Below are 19,268 nucleotides of genomic sequence, written 5' to 3' on the forward strand. Positions count from 1 at the left end.
CTACCCTCATATATCAAGAAGACTGAGAGAGTAGTTCCAAGGTGATCCATTGGTTCAGTGGCATTTGCCCTTTTGTTCCAAGTTTGTTGCTTCATTGTTACAATGCAATTGTGTTCTCATTGAAGGCACGAGGATGGAAGAGTAAAGACTTGACAAGATCTCCTCGTATTCTTTCCCCTTTTAGAATAAGCAGTAAGCAAATGTTTTCCTCTAAGACCACCAGAGGACTTATTTATAGTTTTCCCTGTCCTTGGCCTCCCCTTGTTGCAAAGAATGATGAGTGCTTGGTAAAAGAGAAAGGAATCATCGCAGTTGGCTTAGAACAGTGGTTCTCAACCCTGTTAGACACCAAAATCCCTTTTAGTAATCTGAAGTGAAATTCATAGACAATATAATTTACCTATATACCTCATACGAAAAATATATTTAATGATTTATTTGTCATAAAATAGAAAAATGAAAAGATATGTAAATGTTTAGGCAAGGTTCAAAATGAGGTACTTGGATGTTTGCAACTGTATATATAGTGCAGTGGGGTACATGATGTTTGCAGCAATATGTAGAATCACCACAAAATAGCAGTGGTGATCAAACTGACACATATGTGCTGTATTGGTGTCACAAAGAGCATGAATGGTGTTGCTATCAACCTTTTCTAAAATGTTGAACAAGTCTTGGTAACACAGTGAATAAAACAAACTATAACAACATGCTAGTTCCAATCCTGGAGGCACATTCAAGAGCGTGGGGAATGCAGAATAGTTCTACGATATGCACTTTTGTCCCTCATATTGCAGGGACACATACCCGGGACCCCACCAACCTATGCCAGTACTGTCTCTGATCATTGTGACAAGCAAATTTCCAGGAAGAATAAAGTGTGATTGACACACTGTAGATCAGAGAAGAAATGTAAGAGCAGCTGAAGGCGAAGAAAGATTGATTTCCCTGATTTTGAGTGGCATCTCATAAATTCCCACGTACTGTCTACAACTATTACAGACATTCACCATAAAGTTAAATTAAAACTTACCCTGCACTAATTCTCGTTATGTGTCTAGCCCTAAGGAGTCTGATTAATTCTGTCCAGCATAACACTAATTGAAGGTCAAGGTTTCCTTGCGAAATCTTGCTCAGTACCTTGGGCACTGGGGAAATGTATCTAGTGAAAACAACTTTTAATCCATGTTCTCAGGACTTTCAGTGAAATAACTAACTTATATTTTTGGATCTCTAGAAAAAAATTTTCATCATTTTAGGTTGTTTTCTTTTAAATTATTGGCTCGTGTAGTTTATCATCCTATACTGAACTAGCTAGACTTCAACTTTTTCTTTCTTATTATTTACTATAGTCTAACTTGCCAAACATTTTTGCTGATGGCTATTTGCCCGTTAGAAATCAAAAGTTAAAAGCAGTCAACCTTGAAAATGATTAACTGAGAAACAAAAAGAAATTTAATTAGTATAATAAAGTTTCAAATGCTTGGCTTTTTTTCTTCTGCTACATGAAGGAAATAAGAATTTTTCTTTGAAATCTGGTTCTCCATCTGCATGGACAGCCTAATAAGAAAATAATTTTGAAATAAAAAATAATTTTGAAAAACACATTAGTATTTCTAGAGCCATTAAAATTATATTTTGCATTTAAGTTAAATTAGAATTATTTCACCAAACAATTTCAAGTAGCAAATAGAAAGAGATGTCGAGGAATGAATTTAAATATGAATATTTTATTGTTTTTCATTTGGGATATTTTAGTGAAGTCGTTGGTCTTAAAATTTCTCAATCCCATTTAAAATATTTAGTTTAGGTAAGAAATAGTCATTTTATTAATTTATCAACCCAAAATGAAATATTTGGGGAATAGAACTTTACAGCGGAATTTGGAGAATACCCCAGAATCACAGCGTTTAGGCAGGAAGACAAAATTGTGTGTGTGTGTGAGTGTGCATGTGTGTTCTGTAAAATAATAAAGACTGTTACCTCTATGAATATGTGAAATTTTGTAGCTTATTGCTATGAGGTTTGAGATTAGAAAACTATAAAGCAGGACAGATTAGCAAAAGATTAGAGAAGAGATTAGTGAATGATAGATTAGCAAATGATGGGCATGGTTTTTAGGAGGGCCTTGAAGGAAATGATGAATATGTGACAGTGAGAATACTGATATGACATTGAGGGCTAAGAAAATATGGAGAAAATAAAGCCATCTTGAACTGGTCATGGAGGAAGAATGGCTTGGCTACACTGATAAAGCTGTGTTAATGAGGAATTGAAAAATGCTTAGAAATATTAATGTTGAGAGAATGAGGAGGTGGTTGATTTAATGTCATAGATTCAGATGACAAAATGTCAAAATCTTCCAGGATTGCTTTAGGTAAGAGGGTGGTGTTACACGAGTAATATGTGAAATAGATTTATGGTATCTTATTGGATAAGGGCAAGGTTAGAGGGATCCAGAACGGTTATAAAATTGTTGAAGTAGTTCAATTATGAGGTGAACAAGGACTAGGTGATTAAACTGCTGGAAAAAAAAATACAGATGCTAGAAATAGAACCTGGTAATGAAAAAATGAAAAGATATGTTTGTGTGTGTATCTATCTATATATCTATCTATAGGTAGATAGATGCATATATATATATATATATATATATATATATATATATACACACACACACACATATGCTATCTAACCAATTTAATCAATTTTATTAAATATGAATGAAAGGAAATATTATTTTTCCTTATTATTTCACAGTATAAAATTATAATTTTATTTCCTAGGGAATGGAGGTGGGGGTGAGAGACTGAATTATAAGGTAACAATCCTTAAATTATTTTGAGACAGGGTTTGAAAGTGCAAACAAACCCAGACAAAAATTTCCAAAATTTAATGCTATTATCTTGTAGGTTTCTACTGAATCAGTATAAACCACATTTGTTAAATTAACCATATAGCCTTGTGAAGTGAATAGAATGAAGGATTGAATTAGCTGCTAGATTAGTAATGAATCACTTGTAGATTCAAAGATAAATTTATTGTAGTAAAGTAAGAAAACATTTATTCTGCTTACAATATACTTATTTTATATATGAGTTTAATATTTAAATATTTAATGTTCTTAACTATCTTCAGGAATCGTTTCTTTTATTTTAGTTTAAAATAGAAGCATTTTTAATGATAGCTAGTATTCCTACCTGTACATTTTCATATTTTGTCTAATCACTTTGAAAATACTAATTTCATAAAATAGCTATATAATAAAATAAAGAACAGACTTTCCCAGTTTGTATATACAAAACGGATACTTTTAGAATCTGAATTCACTCCTGCAGTAACAGGATATGCTCTGAGATGAAAAAACATAAACTCACTTTTCTAAAATTTAATAATTTCTAAATAAAATTTCTAATATACAATTTTATAGTTGTATTTACTAGACATGCCTTGTGCAATCCAGTAGTCATTAGCTACGTATGGCTTATTAACCTTAAATTAATGAAAATGAAATACAATTAAAAATAGTGTGTTCATCTCTTGCTGTGGAGCACAGGGGTGTTATTTGAATACTCTCTGATCTTTTTAGGGTTTACTTGTTTCAGTTAATGCTAGAGTTTGGAAACCTCATACTCCTGTAAACTATTAAGAAATATTTTCTGAGACCCTCCCAGGTAAGCACTTGTGCTAGATGATAAACATGAACATTTTGTATTAATTCAATAATTGTTGTGAAGTTTGTAAGACATTGTATTAACATAAAAACTACTTACTTGTAAAAGACATTGAAATATTCAGGAACTTTCTAGTGAAAGAGACACTGAAATGTTCAAGAAAGTTTTAATGAGTTATTCATTCCAGTGAAGATTAAAGGCCAATAAATAAGACAATACAGAAAGCATCCATTTTTTTAAATTTAAGTACAGTTGATTTACAATATTGTGTTAGTTTCAGGTATACAGCAAAGTGATTCATATATATATATTTTTAAGAAAGCATCCATTCCTAATCTTGACTGCAAATAGGACAAGAGGAAGCAGAGGGCACAAAGATACTATAGAATAAGAGATTTTAGTTAGATATAAGGAAATGTTTCCTGGTGTGGAAAGTAAGTGCACATTGGAAGGATTTATTGAGTGAGGTTATGGGATTTCTGGAAATCTTTAAAAATAGAATACATTTCGATCTCTCTAGAGAGGTATGTGATATGCCAGCAGGCATTGAGTGCGAGGATGAATTAGATTCATTGCCATGGTTTTTTCACAGCAACAGTTCTATGAATCTGTAGAGGACAATGACATTGGATAATTCTCACTGTGCTCTGCAGGAAGTCAGGTCTCCAGACTGCTTGTCCCAACAGTGAATCAGGGCCAAAATATTATCCTACATTCAACAACTTCTCAAAAACAGGAAATTAAAAAACCTGAAAACTACAAAATGCTAGTGTTTTGTCATTTTAAGAAACAGTGTTTCTTGAAGTGGATTAGCGTTTCCTTTCCTATGCACGCTTTAGAAGCTGTGCATAGTTCTAATTATGTCAGACTGTATATTCAAATTGTAATTTTGAGGTTTAAAAATTAGAAAAATATGTAAGGAAGTATAATTGCCACTATTTTAAAATAGTTCAATTAAATACTGCTACAATATTTGTGTTGTGCTTGAAAATATGTACAGTTTTTTCAATGGTAATACATTTTCCTGTCCTTAAATATATCTATAGAGTGCCTTGATTTTAACATTACCTTTTTTCCAACATTATCTTTTACAAACATTAATAAGAGTTGTTGCTTTTAGAAACTCTAAAGGAAATAATAGCTGGAAAACCCTCTGTAGCTTAAAGTCAGTCATTAAAACTCACAATAGGGTAAGTAATTAGAACTACCTCCTCTTAACTTGTAAATAAGCATAATTCGTTCCAAAGAGGAAATATCGAAACTTGGTTCATGTCTACTGTAATGCATTACTCAGATGCTACTGAGCATTTCACATTAAGAACTTATTTCAACAACTACAATAAAGACCAAATCTGAACTGCTGACATGGCTGTTCTGCAGTGAATGGGCTAATGTTGTATTTACTGTGATTTCAGAATACATATGAAATAATGATTTGTGCCTTTAATCTGAGTGACATGATAAGCCCCACTCCTCACTTTGTGTGAAAATATTCCATCAGACTTACACAGGTTTGATGTTCCAGCTACCTGGATTGGGTTCTAGCACTCCAATATTCAAGCCTGCGGCTGTGCTGGAAATGAGGCAGTGGGCACCCAGGTCAGAGCCACAGAGAACCAGGAAGTTGGCAAGTGGCCTGAGTACACCCACTAGGGAGGGAGGCATTGGAAGAAACTGGACAGCTAGGAAACTGGGACAGGAGGGCTAGGCTTGCTGCCATAGTTGATGGCATGGCTGCTTCAGAGCTGCAGTGAATCTCGTCACATATCCTGTACATCAAAGAAGAAATCCAAAGCCACAGCTCGCCCGAAAAGCCAATGACTATTTTTTTTTTATCCATTGATGTCATTCTTAGCCGGGTTTAAAATGGAAAGCAGAAGCAGGTCAGGCTGAGTCATACTCACAAGGCAGAATTTGGGAGAAGCAGGAATCAAAAGCTGGACCAGATGGCATTTTAAATCTGCAGAAAACTGTGTTTGAGAATAGCTGACCAAATAAACAATGAAAAATAAGAACTGACCCTGGAAGGAGAACATGCTCCTGGGAGATGGGTGGGTGAGGAAGTCAAGATAAAATTGTCTGTGTGAGGCTTCTCCAGAGAGAAGGTTCTTTTGATAGGCAGCCTGGTGTAGCAGAACAAGCCCCTGCTTTGGGGTGAGACAAACACAAGTTTATTTTCATACACTGGCTGTGTGATTCTGAGCAAGATACTTACTTAATCTCTGTTTCTTCATCTGTAAAATTCCAATAATAATTCTTATCTTCCAGGTTATTCTATTTAAAATCGAACAAGTACTGTGCCTGATAATATAGTAGAGAATCAGTGAACATTATTATGTTGAAGTTTCAGTGGATGGAAAATGCCTTTAGCATTCATTCATTCACTGCATCATTCTTTCCTTCATTCATTCAGTAAGTAATTCTTGAATAGACACAAAATGCCAGAGAGTGCTGGAGGCAGAGGATACATTCAGGAGATAGTTACATTTTCCTTAGAATATAGATCACTGGTAGCAAAGTATCAGCATAGTACTTGCTACAGAGGGGAAGGCACCAAGATTTAAGTAAAGTACAGAGGGGAATTGCATGAGTTGGGTATTTGTTCTTATTGAGATCATAATGGTTTCAGACATCTCAACATCTCATGTGTCCCTAATTATTCTCTCTAGAGGGATTTCTTCCTCTCTGGGTAATAGCACTTTAGCCAGTCTCACAGGAATTGAGGCTCTACTAAAGGCTTTCATATATATATATATGAAATGTGTGTGTATATGCATATATATAATATAAATTATATTAGAGTTTGAGTAAGAAAGCAGAACCACCATGAGTGGTTTAGACTAAGGGATTTTTTTTTTTATTGGGATTAAACATTTCACAATTGTAAGAAACACAGGGAAAATAAAGATCTGAAAAGGGGTGATTGAGGGATCCGAAAAAAAACTAATTAATGGTGAAGAAGTTCTGTGGAATGTCTGTGGAAAGCTGCTACCTATGCATGTGATGACAAGCATGACGTCCTTGTAAGTCAACTGGGCAGCTGGACGTAAAACAGAGATAAAGCAAGGACAAGCTGGGAGCCATGCGGACACTCTGGAACCCACAAGGACAAACCAGAAGCCACGTCCATCTGTCACTACACCTAAACTCAGTGTTGTTGGCTATTTGCTGAAGAAACTGAGGGCCTTCATCAGGGACCTGCACATGCACCTCACTCAGGACACCAAGGAACTGGAAGAGGATGGGGAGAAGGGTGAGTTTGAATGAACTGCTAGTTTGGCTGCTTTCCTGTGCAATATTGTGCCATCAAATTAGCCACAAAGTGAGTGAGATGCAGCGGCTAATGGGGCCCTGCACAGACCTCTTGAGGACAATGAGTGATGCTTTATCGCCACCTTCCAAACATCATGTGTATTCCTGTATGGCCAACCTAACCCAATACCACAAAGGAAAGGAAATTCTGGGAGATTCAGTTTTCAGCCTTTCTAGGTTGGCACAGTGCAAAACCACCCCTGAGAGAGGGAAGCCTTTTGGTATCATTATCCTTATAGACAAGCTCCCTGCAGTGTGATTCCATTTAACCCTGTCTGCATCTGTGATTCTCAAAAAGAGGTGGAGGAGGAGTTGAGAAGGGTAGAGCTAGGTGAATAAGGGGAGGCATCCAAGAATCACTTCAGGAGCATTTTCTAACTGCTCACCTCTGCTTCTGTTTCTTCACCTCCCAACGACCTGAGATTTTAATTACGTATTTTGATTTAGAGCAAGAGAACTTACTCTGCTACTGCTGAAAAAATCACAGCACAGCAATTACCGATACTGGTGGAAATGTGCCCCTTCCATTGGATATGTCTGTGTGGAATATAGATGAGGACCGCTGTTTTGTATTCTATAGTAGTATTTGTTTGTTTTTACTGCTGAATTCTCGGCTCCTTAAAGGCAAGAGGAGAGTCTTTCTTCTGTCTTTCACACTCTGTTCCAATTTATGTTTAGTCTTGTTATGCAGTAACTCTCAACTCTCAAACTCAGGTGCCCTCAAGGGCCAAATACACAACACAAATGTGAGAGCAAAGAGGATGGTGGGGGCTGAGTGCTAGAACCAGAGTAACAGTACCTAACCTAAAGCTATTCACATGGGATGGGGCAAGTGGGAGGCAGGGGAGGGAGAGAGAGGAGTGAGAGTGATTGATAGGGGAAGAGACCAAATAAAATGCATATACCATTACCACCTGCCCCACTCCCTGGGGACATCTACACACCACCTGCCATCACTTCTGAGAAAATGGTGGAGGTTGCCATTTTAATATATAAAGTTTACTTTTATTACTAGGAGCCTAAGGTTCATCCAATGTGACTTACATTAAGGAATCAAATATTATGGATTATACTGTGGCCAGCAAATGATGTTCATAAGCAATACAGATCTCTAACAGCTTTGATAATAACCCTCTAATGGAAACTAAAATAAAAATATTTTAATATTTCAATGAAGTAGCATATGACCTACTTAAAAAGCCCTTTATTGCAACTTATTGACATAGATGGAGGAGAATAAGAAGTGTATTAATATATAACATTGGCTTATTTGTTCCCCCAATTAGTAAAATATTAGGAATTTAATAACATTAAAACTGTGAATGTGATTTGTTATTAAATAAAATGTCATTTGCTGTTATAATTAAATTAAGTTACTAAAAGAGTAAATGATCCTGAATTTACAAAAATAAATAATATTTACATTAGTAAAAAGTCTGTATGTTGTGATAAATCTTAAGTTTCATAAATGCTAACTTATAAAACATGGCTTTGCATTTTAAAAATTTTACAAACAATACTTATTAGGAAAGTACATTCCACACCAGTTCTTCAGTTCATATTTTTTTCTAGTTGTTCAGTTTAAGGTTTTAAAATGTTGCTAAAATGTTACATTGGAAAATTAATTGACACATTTTAAGATAAATTAACATATAATTTAGAAAAGTCTACCATATGTGGGATTAAGAAATTTAGAGAAAATCTTATTTTCAACTCCAATTTTCAATTTTTTTTTAACTTTCTATGCAATGCATATACCACCCCCCCCCATGCATTTCAGGGCACAAACCTCCACTGGCAGTGAGAGGCACTATTAAAATTTCATAGGTAATAAACCAGAGATGACAACTGGGAAATGCTTGGTGCGTTTGGAACTGTTCGCTGATGAACAAATAACTGAATGAGTAAGTAAATAAATGAATGATTTCTACGCTTTGATTATTAACTAGTCTTCCTTTTAATGGTAAACTATCCTCCAGTCAGTTGTTAAAATACATAGCTGTTTGGGAGTTTTGAGATATACCTGTCTGATACATTTTATACTTTACATAATGTTCCACCTGTCCTTTCTTACATATTGAAGGCACAAATATGTCTCTCATATATTCATCCAATATTTTTCTCATTTACATCTAGACACTACTTGTTTTTCTTTTCCAGAGTTTATTAATTACTTATAAATCACTCTTCATCTGTAGGATGAAACAGATTTACAGTGTTGTAAAACTAATGTTGGCCACAAAAGTCAATACCTTGACTACACTCTATAAGCTATTTATGTAAAAAATTGATGTTAGTCATTATAACCCAATTTATATCATAAATAAAGGGATAAAAAATTTAACAGTTAAAAAGAAATTATTGGCAGCGGAAGGTACCACTGATAGGGCTTAGAAAATTAAAGTAAAATTATTTTATGAAAACAGTGAGATACATATGATGGAAAAAGAATAAAGCTTTACAGGTCGGTGAACCTGTGTGCTAACTCAGTACTGACATTATATTAATCAGAGTTTTTGGTTGTAAACAACAGAGAGCAAATATGGGTTTTAACCATGAAAGGAATTTTTTTTGGAAGGAAGTGGTTAACTCATAGAGTTAAATGGAATGCTGGAAACCACAGATTTCGAAATGGTTGGGAACCTAAGACAGCTACTTGGCAAAATCATGCCATTGGAATAGTGGCTAGGATCATTCTGTTGCTGATACTGGACCCCACACTGACCACACTGACACTATTGACACTGACAACACACGTGGGTGCTGCACTGTGGCTGTGGTTATAGTTGGTTTTTAACTGCCCTTAATTCTTTGGGTCACTTGCTCTAGATTCACAGTCCCAGATGATGTCTTCCTGAGTCACATGTTGATGCTCTGAGGCCTGGAACCAGAGAGAGCAAGCAAGTAACTGGAATGTTCTGGTTCTGCTGTGGGAGGGAAGACCCTACCTCTAACCAAAAGATAATAGGAAGACAGAGTCTCCAAAACTGGAAGCATGAATTGTATGTATGTAAAAGTGAAATTTGTATGTATCAAAATGACTAATAAGCACTAAACCCATTAAAAAGCTGTGTGATCTAAGAGGGCACATGATTCAACTTCTCTGGATATAATTTTCTTTTTTTTTATATTAATCAATTAATTTATTTGGCTGCATTGGGTCTTAGTTGCGGCCTGCGGGATCTTTCATTGTGGCATGCGGGCTTCTCTAGTTGTGGCGCGCTTGCTTGTCTCTAGTTGTGGCGCGTGGGCTCCAGAGTGCACAGTCTCAGTAGTTGCAGTGCATGGGCTTAGTTACCCCGTGGCACGTGGGATCTTAATTCCCTGACCAGGGATCGAACCCACATCCCCTGCATTGGAAGGTGGATTCTTAACCACTGGTCCACCAGGGAAGTCCTTGGATATAATTTTCAAACCTGCAAAATAAAGATGGGATATCCATAATGTCTACCTTAAAGCAGCATAGGTTTTAAGTTCACTTAGAAAGATAATGCAAGCACACTGTGCAAACAACAACAACAATCAGTGAGAATCTGGACCACTGGGAGTGAAATGATAGAGTACTGGTAAAGAAAATGTTTACACTATTTGATAACTAGTGATATCAGAGATGAATAACTTGGGGGCTAGTCAGCTCTTTACCTGCATTATGTATACAATTCACCACTTCCATGAACACCATAATGACAGCTAGATGTTATTACTTTTAAGGCAAATTTTCACAAGAGTGGTGAAAAGGACGAGAGATTTGGGAAGGAGCAGGAAATAGAGTCTGTGACAAAACATAGCAATCTTTCAGGTTATTTACAACAGAAAGTGGGGTAAACTACATTGTGGAGTTTGGGGAAAAACACTCTACAGAAATTCTCTTGAAAACAAAGCCAGCTACATAGTGATTGGAGAGAAATGTATGTCATATAATATACCTTTATATGTTTCATAATTTTTCATATCTTTCAATATAGTTTACATCTGTAAGAAAAAAAATTACTACTTTTCAGATACCTTAACAAATCCAAAGGTTAGAATCATCATAGAAGTACTCAAGTATTTTTCAGAATATTTTTATTTTAGCAAATTTTGCCTGGAGACATAACAGGCTCTCCCATACTTCTTTTGATAATAAATAACACTTTTATAGCACCTTTTATCTAAGACCACTTCAGTATCACTATAATTTTTCCCTATCCTTTTGCTCATAATTTAGTTAAGGTATCTAAGCAAATATGTAATATTGAAAGGGCTTAAACCTCAGTGGACTAGAATTTTCAAAAAGCTGTGTTTCATTGATTAAAATTAAAAAAAAAAGATTGTAGAACCGCACTATCACCAACTCTTTGTGCTTAGGAAGTCACTTTTTCTCTCCCTTTTTCAATGTTCTCATATGACAATGAGGGAGCGTCCTAAATGATTTCTAAGATTACTTTCATCTCTGAATCTATGTGATTCCATCATACCACTCCTTACTTCAGCAAGTTACAAACTTGCACTGTGTGCATAAGTAGTATTGAGTTGATGTTTCTTGACATATTTAACTCTCCTGTTAAGAATTTGTAGCTGAAAATGGAAAGTTAAATGTGTAAGAAACACAAATGTCCATGTATCTATTTGGATATGTGCTCTCTCACTCTCTCTCTCAAAAAGAATTATAGATATAGGTAGATAGATCTCTGGGTCTATTACATGTGTGTTCTTAAATTATGATAACATAATTTATTCTATGGACATTTATATTAGTGCTATTATAATTCCTGATGTAAGTCTCTTATCTAAAAACCTTAGAGGCATGTTTTGGAATTTATAATCTGAAAAGTAATATAATGCATATACCATGTTTTATATAACACCCCCAGAAGGATTTGGACAGCAACCCATACTCAAATATTCTACAAATATTTCTACATTCAAATATTTCTATGTTGAAATGTATTTACTATTCACAAATAAACATTGCAGTTGAATTTTTACCATGTGCATGTATGATACTTAAATAAAATCAAAATACTATTAAAAAAAAGAAAAGCAGAATATTGTGTTCAGAAAATAAAACCTTGATGTTTAAAAAAAGAAAAAAAACATTTCAACAGCTTCACATCAAGTTCATGCCTAGTTTGCCAAATTAGTTCAGATCAGGTCAAGTTTTGCCATCAAATGAATTAGAAAACAAAACCTTTAGTTTTAAGAGATTTTTGGATTTTATTTATGTGCATAATGGATTTTGAACATGTTTATGAATGCTTTGTCTGACCAGAAAGGCCCTCTTTTTAGAAACAGTTTTTGGGTTTGCTTCTGTTCCAACTACATGTTCTGCATTGAAGCTTAATGGTGTCTACAGACCACATCCCTTGCTGGACACAGTTGCTTAGCCCACCTGGGGACACTTACCTCCAGCTATGACTATCATATTTTTCCTTGGGACTTTTAAATTACAGCAAAAAGACATGAGTTCATCTGTCACTTTCCCTCTGGTGGCAGAGGTTTGAGAACCATCAGGAGCCGTGTTTCTTGGCTTACGGGAAAAGTTTGGCCACGCAGAGAGAAAATGAAGGGAGCCTATATGGAGATACAAGGGTGAGAATTGGAGAGTGTCATGTCAACCTTGCAGTCTCTGATTCTTGTTCCTGAAGCATCCCATTTGCAACCTCTCCTTTCCAACAGTTTTGTAGTTCCCATGGCTTTAACAAACCATTGTACGTTCATTTACCTTTAGTAGTTTGAGCTGGGTTTTAATTATTTTCATCTGAAAGACCCCTAACCAAGAATGGAAATATCTTTGTTGAGCTGCAGATGTTCATTTTGATATTTGAGCCTTTCCATTTGTCTTGAGTCCTGCAGGGTAACCCAGGTGCCCATTAATACCTCCATCTCTAAAGGGCAAACCTGTTTAATCAGAGGTAATGCTGTGGCAGCAACTTAACCCAGAAATCTCCTTTCCTTAACACAACAGAAGTTTGTTTCATGTTTACTGCACCTCTAAGTCCGTTTGCAGAGAACTCTGCCTCACATGGTCACCCATGGGCCAGGCTGACAGAGGTTCCACCATCTTTTACTTGCACCATCTGGGGGAGGTGGCCTCCTGGTCACTGTGACGAGGAGGAGAGGACTGAGGGATCAAGCACATGCTCTGAAATGCTTGTGTCAGGAGTGACACACACCACTTCTGTGCACAGCCTTTTGTCCAGAAAGAGTCAGTGACTACTGACGCACAGGAGGGTTCCTGGTGCTGAGAAATGGAGAGCAGAGCGCACGGGTTATTCCGTGAACCGCAGCCACACTGTCATCTTGGAATCCAATAAAATCTAGACTTAAGTTTAAGGGGTATCAAACTTAACAGTTGTGATGGACAAAATTTTTTTCTTGGAAAATAATTAATCGATGGAGGCCAAAGGAAAAGAGATTGTCTGAGAGCAGCCTCTGTAGGGGACTGTGTGCCAACTTTCTGTCAGTAAGGGCTTCTGATTGGAGTTCTGGGTTCTGCATGTTGTTTCTCTTCTCTGACTGTGAAGACACATTTCTGTCCAGTTCAGTCATTTCCTACAGATCTTCTGATCAAGATTTAAGTGATAGATGAAGGGAACTGGGGAAGGTCAGCGGGAGAGTAGGTTATAGAAACATTTCCAGGAGAATTTATTTCTCCTTTAATCACTAGTTTTACTTTCACTCAAGCATGTTAATTTAGATGTTCTTAAATCAGGAGTATATTTATTTTGAACCTTTTAACACTGCAAATCAGCTAGCTGAGTTTCATACTCTAAAAGAACAAGGTAAACAAATGACACTAGTGAATAGAAAACATTAATCTCTCACATGCTTTAGTTTAAATAGTTATAGGAAAGTGCTCTCCTATTAAAATACATTAGCCTATAGCAAACCATTAAAAAATTCTAATGAATCCTTTTCTTCCCAAAGAAAACTATTTAAGCATTGAATCAGTTAATATAATGGATTAAAATAGAACATGATTTTGGTGGCACAATTTCAAAACAGAAGGAATTAGAGACATTCAGATACTGAACATTCAACACAAGCTATGATTTCAGCAGGGAGTCTTATTTGGCCTTTCTTCATTCTAATTCCATCAATTTCAAATTTCATTAACAGCAATGGGACACAAAAAATTCCAACAGTGATGCTTTACAAAACCCTGCAAGTTTTGAATAATATTGGTCTTTGTCATCATTTTATTTCCAAGTGTATGTGTTTATATTCTTTTTCTGAGGAATGACTCAGTATTTCTCCCAGTGGGCATTGAAGAATTAAGTTTTAAAAGACAATGTGTATTCAGTTTCACTGTGTATAGCTGAAATAATCTGATTTAACTTGGTTACGTGTAAAAATTTGGGTAAGACTAAGAGAATTACCTAATTACCTTTTGAGAAGACTAAGATGAATTACCTAACCTTCTGAATCATCTGCTGAAATAGTTAGATTTTCAAGAATAAGAAGTTATTATTTTCATGTAAATTAAAGGTGTTTTCAGAGTAGTTAGAAATAACACAGGAAGTTATACTCACACACCCCCGCCCACCACACCCATCCATACATGCATAAAGTGATGTTTTGTGTTTCAGTGTATATTGTCCATGAATTCTGTAAATGGCAAGCCATATGATTTGTTCAGTAAAATTAGTATTTTAGAGTGGTAAGGGACAGAAGTAGGAACGAAGGAAACCAACGAAAGTTCTCAGCTTCGAAACAGTAGGTGTGCTACAAATGATTATCAGTGTAGACTCTTCAGTACTGCTAGATGGTGGTGGTTAGCTCCATGTATTAGGACTTGAATAATTACACAAACTACAGTTGAGTAAGTGGTCAGAAATATTTTCAACACTGTGAAGGAGCAAACTGGCAGAAGCCTGGCAGCAGGATGAGGGCAGTACCTTTTATTCACTTCGTGGGAATTAGGAGGTTAGGGTTGCTCTTGTGGTCAGTAGGTTATCAGATTATCAGAGTTTATAAAACAAAGCCTCAGATTATCAGAGGTTGCAGAAATACCTTGTTTCAGAGAAAGGAGAGAAAAAGAGTCTTACTAATAAGTTTATTATTATTATTTCTGGGTAAAAAATCCTCAAAGAGTGCTACTACTGAAAAATTAAATTATTAGGCAAACACACCCTGGTCTGTGATGTTGAGAATAGAGATTGAATAGAATAGAGTGCTACTCCCTTTCCTCATAATCCGTTTCTCTCATGCCTCCTCACAGAAGCCCACTGATTTTGCATTATGTTTAGCTTCTTAAAAGTCTCCCAGAATCTCTATTTCTACTGTCTTCTATTCCCCTGTTAAAGGAAACCTCTTCAGTTCCCATTTATTCAGTTTATTACATGCCAGGAGCTGGGCTAAACACATTAATGTATTTAATATTATCTGGTAAAAAAAAATTTGTGATAACAGGCATTGACACTATTCTTTTCTTCACCATGAAACATATCTGTGGGTAATATCCTAGGAGGGAGATGTTTAGAGATTTTTAGTGGAAATATTTAGTGGCATTTAATACCCTTCACTCTTCCTTTTCAACAAACAAAAAACAACAAAACTGTTCAAAACTATTACTTCCTTATTAAATTTCTATATTACATTTTTTTGTGATTATAACTGCAACTGTCATAATCATAAAAGAGAGCATTGTAAGACCTCTGGAGCTCAAATTCAGGAAAAATGAAAAACAAATTTATAGTAATCATTCATATGTACATAGGGGAAGCTTTTGACATCTTACTTAAGTGAACTTACTGGACACTAAGATCCAAAGTCCTTAGGAGGCTACATTCTGAAACACTGACTCATAACATTAAAAAATTATTAGACTTTCTGGGATGATGACTTCCCCATGAGAAGATGCCTCTTGCAAAGGATCTCCTTCATCCCTCTCCAAGATAGAAGAGGAAACACAAGAAGAAGTGCCTGGTGCAGAGCCCCAATTCCTACTTCATAAATGTGAAATGCCCAGGATGCTATAAAATCACGACTGTCTTTAGCCATGCACGAACAGCAGTTTTGTGTGTTGGCTGCTCTACTGTCCTCTGCCAGCCTGCAAGAGGAAAAGCAAGGCTTACAGGAGGATGCAGCATTACAAGACAGAAGCAGCATTAAAAGTACCCCGAATCAAGATGAATGGGAAACCATCCCATAAACACATTTTGAATACAAAAACATCATTAAAGATGAGAAAAACTTTAGATTCTTCAGCAATTTGGAGAACTGTTCATAAAGGTAAACCCTTTGAAGATGTCTGCCTTAATGGACAATGTTCTTGAAAAAAAAGTAAAGTTGGTAAATTTTAATTCTAATGAACTCAGGAAGCACAGTGAGAATTCAGTGTTGTGGAAGGTGATAATGACACTGCATGCAGCCAGCTTATAAGACACTTAACAGCTCTGATTAGCAGTAGAATAGCCTGGCCAGAGCATTAAGTCTTCTACATGAATTTTAAAAACATAAAAACCAAAAAGAAAATAAAACCCAAAAAGTATTTAAAGTGCTTGGCAGCAACTGAAGTAATTTATATGTAAACTATGCTAGAGATTTCAAGATACAGAGGAAGAGAGATAACAGTGGAGACATGGTACCTCCTGGCTGCTAATGGAGGACGTCCAGTATCCATAACAACAAAAACCGTCCCTGGGCACATTTTTGTGAACATTTCTGACTGTTATCTACCACTAGGGAAAAAGGAAGACCAGGTATTTGCCTTCTGAGAACTCTGGCAGATGAATGGTGGACATTGGGCTACACTCAGCCAATCATAAGCATCCTCCTGGTGTGTATTTAGTCTGGATATATCATTTAAAAAAAAGGATAGTTTAAAATCTATTCTGCAAGTGGCAGCAGCAACAGCACCCTCTTGGCTCCTTGGCTCCAATAGGATAGTGGGTGTGGGAGCCAAGGAGCCAAGAGCAGTTTAAAAACACAGTCTTTGTGAGGTCATCGTGAGTGTGGTTCTAACCACCAGGCTTCCTTTGATTTCTGAACATTTTCAAGCCCAAATCACCCTCATGCCCATTGATTCTCTGAGCCACCCATCATCTATCCATTAAGGTTATTTTTTGCTCAGGATATACAGGGTCATTTTCTATTTCTTTCATCCAGAATCTCGACTGCAGCCCACGTACAATAGCCAGATACCACAGTGGATACAAATTGTCCAAGCTTCCACTGTGAGCCAGATCTGAACCACATGATTCTTTATCATTGTGACATTCTTAAAGTTTATACCATAAATTTACTGTTTGCAGTCTGGAAGAGAGCACATAGTGATATTTAACAAATACCTCTTGTATGAAAGAGTGAAGTAGGCATTTTATGCATAATTCAGTGGAAGTTTGAGCCTCACAGATTCAAAGACCTAAAGCTATTTTTTTCTTTTTAAAGGCAATTTTTTTCTTTTTTTTTTTTTTTAAATTTTATTTATTTGTTTATTTATGGCTGTGATGGGTCTTCGTTTCTGTGCGAGGGCTTTCTCTAGTTGTGGCAAGCGGGGGCCACTCTTCATCGCGGTGCACGTCCCTCTCACTATCGCGGCCTCTCTTGTTGTGGAGCACAGGTTCCAGACGCGCAGGCTCAGTAATTGTGGCTGACGGGCCTAATTGCTCTGCGGCATGTGGGATCTTCCCAGACCAGGGCTCGAACCCGTGTCCCTTGCATTGGCAGGCAGATTCTCAACCACTGTGCCACCAGGGAAGCCCCTAAAGCTATTTTATAGAATACACTAAAGACGGTAACAGGAAGCTATAGAGAGAATTACTTGATCACATTTTTGTGAAAATTGAGCACAGGCAGGGGTGTTAATGGTGCAATGGTGGTATGCAAATATATGCCACATGCTTTACTAAAAACTCAATTCTAATGACTGTTTTTTAACATCTTTATTGGAGTATAATTGTTTTACATTGTTGTGTTAGTTGCTGCTGTATAACAAAGTGAATCAGCTATACATATACATATATCCCCATATCCCCTCCCTCTTGCATCTCCCTCCCACCCTCCCTATCCCACCCCTCTAGGGGGACACAAAGCACCGAGCTGATCTCCCTGTGCTATGTGGCTGCTTCCCACTAGCTATCTATTTTACATTTGGTAGTGTATATATGTCAATGCCACTCTTTGTAATAAACGTTAAAGAACATTCAACTTAATTTGCTGAAGTAGGTATAAATAATTTATAAAGATAATGTCATTCAACAAAAGACTGAACATGTGTAAGAGTGAACTGTGAAGTCTTTGGCCAAAACATATCCACTACTTTGTAATGGTCAATGTACCAGAATCCTGGCTGATTAAGCAATGTGACTGCCATCCATCAAGGCTTCAAAAAGACTAGTGATTTTCATTTTCTAATCTTGCAACCTGGTGGAGTAAAACAAGTTGTCAGTGTACACCCTTTGAAGAGAAAATAATAAAATGTGAGAATGGTGAGTGCATATTTTTCCATGATTTATTTAAAGAATTTAATAAAGCAATAAGATTATTAACTGAATGACTCTGCCCACGTGGTGCTTTTAAAATAATGTTTAATACAGTAGTCTCTTTTTAGAACACATTACTTTGAGAATTTCTTGCTTGGAGAGATAAACTGTGTGTTCTTAATTATCCTGAAACAAGTATAGTTAAAAATAGATTTTCACATAATAGTTTTACCTCCAAGGGAATGATATTTCATGTCTTCGTAGACATCTAAGAAGATATAATATATGTATATTAAAAATTCAATTGCATAGACACCAGCATCCTTCTAAGAACAATAGATGAGTTTGGGAGACTGGAGAATTGGCCTTCATAAAATCTCACTATGGTTGTGGCTGAGTTATTTATTTATAAAATGGGCAAAATGCATTAATCATAAATGATAGCTTTTTAGAATACAGAGCAGAGTCTAGAATTATGATTATCGTGTGTTTCCCACGAGATCTAACTGATATGCCATGTTGAGATGGTAACTTCTGTCCTTGAGACAGTTCATTTGGCTCTTTTCACTGCTCTCTAGAAGAAAATAAAGTTCCTTACCCAGCTTTGAGTTTGCTGTAATATGACATGTGATAATTTGGCATCATAGTTTATTGCTTCAGGTAAACTCATAGTATGAAAATAGGAAACTATTTATTGAGTGCTCACCACATGGGAGATCAGATGTACTAGTTCTGGATTTCTATTGTTTGCCCCTATACATTGAACTGCTGGTGGTCTGTGAACTTGCATTTCAAATTCAGTTTTGCCCTTGGAAGCTGCCTGTTCTCTCAGTACTTATTCTGCTATCGATTGCTGCCTGTTTTCTCAGACTTA

General features: G+C 36.2%; 1 protein-coding gene and 1 pseudogene across 12 annotated transcripts in view; both read left to right on the forward strand.

Annotated features, from left to right (window-relative positions):
- RALYL (RALY RNA binding protein like) overlaps positions 1-19,268 on the forward strand; it is an 881,748-nt gene that overhangs the window by 203,985 nt on the left and 658,495 nt on the right. The window contains exon 1 of one of the 11 annotated variants that reach the window (XM_082434027.1): positions 9,914-9,988. The exons of 9 other annotated variants lie outside the window; for them this stretch is intronic. The gene's annotated coding sequence lies outside the window, so the exon portion shown is untranslated. Of the gene's footprint in view, positions 1-9,913; positions 9,989-19,268 lie in introns of those variants that run through there. One more of the 11 variants, XM_082434026.1, reaches the window with a different exon arrangement.
- Positions 9,982-17,341, forward strand: LOC309647077 (small ribosomal subunit protein eS27 pseudogene; annotated as a pseudogene). Its single transcript has one exon. The product of its transcript is annotated as a small ribosomal subunit protein eS27 pseudogene (transcript).

The sequence above is a fragment of the Balaenoptera physalus genome (genome assembly GCF_965194825.1).
Source record: "Balaenoptera physalus genome assembly, chromosome: 17".
NCBI lineage: Eukaryota > Metazoa > Chordata > Mammalia > Artiodactyla > Balaenopteridae > Balaenoptera > Balaenoptera physalus.